The following is a 5,052-nucleotide window of genomic DNA, read 5'->3' as shown; positions in this document are numbered from 1 at the left end:
CTCTGTTTCATTTTTATCCCCTTTCCATCTCAGTAAATAGAACTAACATCTACCAAGTCCTGACACCAGAATATAGCTAGTTTATCCACCAATAAATAAGAGTAATTAGCAGAGTGCCTGGCACATAGCAGATCCTTAATTAATACAGGATGAATAAACAGACGAAGGCTATGTACTCAATAAATACCAATATCACACTTAGCACATGGGTGCTAAGATTTAGAATTTTCCAGTGCTTACTTATTTCTATGACTTTCAAAAATATGATTAGGAGAATGTCTATGAAATATATAAAATTTTATAACTTTTCCGAACTTTTGACATAGGTTGAATTATGAGTAGTATGAGGTCTGACAAGCAAGTTCACAGACTCATCCTGGAAACAAACGCTGCCTTGCTCCTTGCTGAATTTCAGTGCACTCACGTGGGAAGTACTTGCTCTCCTTGGGAAACTCTGTCTTGACTCCAGCACCTGGTCTAGCTGCTGAAGATAATTTTCATGTACATTACCTCCTATGCTTATCAGTTTTTGTGGTTAGAATACTGAAAATTTAGTCTCAAACAATTTTCAAGAATATATCATTCACTATATTTACTATATTGTATAACGGATCTCCTGAACTTATTCCTGTATAATTGAACTTTTGTTTTCTTTGACCAACATCTCCCAATTTGACCCCCTGCCTGACCCCTGGAACCACTATTCTAGTCTCTTTTACGAGTTTAACGTTTAGGTGCTACATATAAGTGAGATCATGTATTTTTCTTTTGGGGAATGGCCTGGCTTTGTTCGTTTAAAACAGTGGTTCTCAACCTGTGGGTCATGACCCCTTTGGGGGTTGAATGACCCTCTCACAGGGGTCGCCTAGTACATCCTGCATATTAGATATTTACATTACGATTCATAACAGTAGCAAAATTACAGTTATGAAGTAGCAGCGAAAATAATTTTATGGTTGAGGGTCACCACAACATGAAGAACTGTATTAAAGGGTCACAGCATTAGGAAGGTTGAGAACCACTGGTTTAAAATGATGTCCTCTATGTTCATCTGTGTCACAAATGGTAAGATTTCCTTCTTGTTTGATGCTGAATAGTATTCCATCATGTATATAAACCACAATTTCTTTTCTCATTCATCCATCCACAGACACTTAGCTCGATTCTGTATCTTGGTTGCTGTGAATGACGGCACAATAAACACGAAAGTGCAGACCCACTGAGTTCATTCCTTTTAGGTGTAGTCCACCCTAGGTTTGCTGGATCGTATTTGGGCTCTATTTTTAATTTTTTGAGGAGCCTCCAGATATTCCATTACAGCTGTGCTACTTCACCTTCCCACCTGTGTTGTGCAAGGGTTCCTTTTCTCCCACATCCTCTCCAATACTTGTTTTCATCTGTCTTGCTGGTAATAGTTATTCTGATAGGTACGAATTAATAGTCCATTATGACTTTAATTTTCTTGGTGATTATGGATGTTGACCATTTTTTAATAAACCTGTTGACCATTTCTATATCATTTTTTGAAAAATGTCTATTTTGGTCCTTTGCTCATTTTTTGACCAGTTTATTTTTTCCTGTTGAATTGTTTGAATTCGTTATATATTTTGGATATTAACCCCTTATGAGATGTATGGTTTGCAAATATTTTCTGTCATTCTATAGGTTATCTTTGCATTCTGTTGATCTTTCCTTTGCTATGCAAGAGCTTTCTAGTTTAATGTAATCCCATTTATTTATTTCTGCTTTTGTTGGCTGCACTTCAGTGTCATATCCAAAAATTATTCCAGTGTCATAGAGCTTTCCTTCTACCAGTGTTTTCTTCTAGTAGTTTGACATTTTAAGTTCTAACATTTAGCTTGTGACCCATTTTTAGTTGATTTTTTATATATTAAGTGATAAGTGTTCAGTTTCTTTCTTTGGCATGTGGCTATCTGATATTCCCAGACCTACTTATTTGATCTTTTCTTTAAATCGTGTGCTCTTGGAGCCTCTGCTGCAAATCAATTGAATGTAAAGAATTGAGTTCAGTTCTGGGTCTTCCAGACTATTCATTGGTCTATGTTTCTGTTTTTATGTGAGGATTGTGGCATTTTTATTACTATTGTTTTTTAGCATAATTTAATGTCAGGTGGTATGACGCTTCCAGGTCTGTTCTTCCGACTCAATATAACTTTAGTTACTCAGGTTTGTTTGTGATTCCATATGAATTTTAGGGTTGTTTTCCTATTTCTATAAAACACTCCATTGGAGTTTTGATAGGAATTACTTTGTACTTACAGATTACTTTGGGCATTATAGATATTTTAACACTATTGCTATTTATAACCCATTAATACAACATATCTTGTTATATATTTGTATCTTCTTAAATTTCTTCTGCTAATGTTTAATGGTGTTGAGTGTATAGGTTTCTCCCTCTTTGGTTAAATTTACTGACAAGTATTTGGGGGCTTTTTAATAGCTATTTTAAATGGAATTGCCTTCTTAATTTTTTCAGATAGTTTTTTATTATTATAAAGAGATATTATTAATTGGATATGTTGATTTTATATCCTGCAACTAAACTGAATTTAGTTATGGTTTTTTAATTTTTGGTGTGGCCATTAGCATTTCCTCCATCTGTTTACAGATATATACATATGGGTTTTTGTGTTTGTTTGTTTGGGGTTTTTTTGAGACAGAGTCTCACTCTGCTACCCTGCATAGAGTGCTATGATGTCATAGCTCACAGCAACCTCAAACTCTTGGGGTCAATCAATCCTCTTGCCTTAGCCTCCCAAGTAGCTGGGACTATAGGCAACCACCTCAACACCCGGCTAGTTTTTTCTATTTTTAGTAGAGATAGGAGTCTCACTCTTGCTCAGACTGGTCTTGAACTCTTGGGCTCAGGCCATCTACCCACCTTGGCATCCCAGAGTGCTAGGATTACAGGCATGAGTCTTGGTACCTGGCAGCTATTTAACTTTTGCCTTTCCATTTTTGATGCCCTCTCTTTCTCTTGCCTAAATTTATGGCTAAAATACCTAGTAGTTAGCTGAATAGAAGTGGTGAAATTTAGCATTTTTCTGTTGTTCCTAATCTTAGTGAAAAAGCTTTTGACTTTTTACCTCTGAACATGCCCTTAGCTGTTGGTTTGGCATATGCGGCATGTGTAGCTCCATTGCTTGCCATATTTCTCCACATATTCATCCAGTCAATACTCTACCAGGTTACTGAGCACACGAATTAATAAACCAGAAGTCCAGAACTCAGGCGACATGGATGTTTTGCATGCTAGCGTGGGTGCTGCTTACAAATCTTCAAACGCTCTGTTCTCATATCTGTACCCCATATTTCAAAATAGGTTTCCAAATATGTTTTTGCTGACTCTGCCTTTGTAATCCCACTTGCTGGGTTTCACTTGCTTTTTCTGAGTCCCTTAATTGTTTTGTTTGTGTTCTCTTAAGACAATCTCAACTGAGTCTCATGTCATACAGTTTGATGATTTACGAGGAGGGGCTCTAGACTTTAAACCCTTGAATTTCAGTTCCTGCATCCCAGCTACTATATACTCTGTTCTTTTCATACAACTTGGGTCAATTACTTAGTTAACTTCTGTGTACATTTCCTTTTCCATATAAAAGACATTAACATTCTTTTACAGAGCATTTTTATGAAATTTCATGAAACAGTGAGCATGATGAGGGCTCAATGAATAGTAATCTTTATTACTAAAGCTGAGTCATGATTAGCTACATAGAATAGGATATAAGGACAGGATTAAAATCCTAATTTTTGTGATTTGGGGCAAGTTATTACTTAAGTGATCTACAAAATGAGGAAAATAATAACTATCCCACTGGCTGACTTTTGGGATCTGGTATAGTAATATTTGTAAAATATTTAACACAGAGATTTGTAAATAACAATGATAATTATGATGATTTTACATTGTTGCTTTACATGTATTTCTTTTGTAATCATCTACATAGCTATTATCTTTTATGAAGTTAATAGATATTAGGTAATTTTTTTCCTGTTTTTTTTTCCATGTGTCTTTTTCACAATAGTTAATATTTATTGAAATATTAACCTGGGATGACATGGACAATCCCATTAGGTGGCCTGCTTGAATCTGGGGCTTCTGGACCAAATACTTGTTTAATGTGCTGATATATTTTCCTTAGAAAATATAATTTTGGGCTCAGCTCCTGTGGCTCAAGCGGCTAAGGTGCCAGCCACATATACCTGAGCTGGCAGGTTCGAATGCAGCCTGGGCCTGCTGAACAACAGTGATGGCTGCAATCAAAAAATAGCCGGGCAATGTGGCGGGTGCCTGTAGTCCCAGCTACTTGCGAGGTCCAGAGGGAGGAGAATCACTTGAGGCCAGGAGTTGGAGGTTGCTGTGAACTGTGATGCCACAGCTCTCTACCCAGGGTGACAGGGTGACAGCTTGAGGTTCTGTCTCAAAAAAAAAAAAAAGAAAATGTAATTTTGTCAAAGCTGGATATCTAGATGGACTGGATTACTACTTTCATAGAGTTAATAAAAAATTGATGAGATATTTAGCTTTCTCATATATACCCTGCATGAATCATATCTGTTTCATCAAAATAAAAATGTATTACTTTGATATCTGTATTTACCTATAAAAAATCAAATTATTTTAAGGAGTAATACATAAATCAAGTCTCAGATTAATCCACCATACTGGGAATTTAGTCATCAAATCATTTTCAACACTATATTTTGATTAAAAACAAGATCTAGATACAGTCATCCATTTATTCATCAATTCATATATTTGACAAGCATATTAAATACTTTTAAGCATTTTGAGCACAAACATGTGGCTATATATGTAAAAATTGAAAATTCAAAGTCATAGTGCTTTCACCAAGAAAACTAAACCTAGAGAAGACGAGGGACACTGTGGTCTAGTAGGAGGAATTTACAACCTAGACAAGAGCGTGGACTCGGTGGGAACATGCATTTCAGGTAGCTCCTTATCATCGTGGGCTTTGAGCTAGAGAAAGAGAAATATGAATACAGTGGAGGGCCAGGAAGTTG

This window comes from Otolemur garnettii, unplaced genomic scaffold (assembly GCF_000181295.1).
Source record: "Otolemur garnettii isolate 467f Iridium unplaced genomic scaffold, OtoGar3 scaffold00200, whole genome shotgun sequence".
In the NCBI taxonomy this organism is placed as follows: domain Eukaryota; kingdom Metazoa; phylum Chordata; class Mammalia; order Primates; family Galagidae; genus Otolemur; species Otolemur garnettii.
This window is presented reverse-complemented; position numbering follows the sequence as displayed.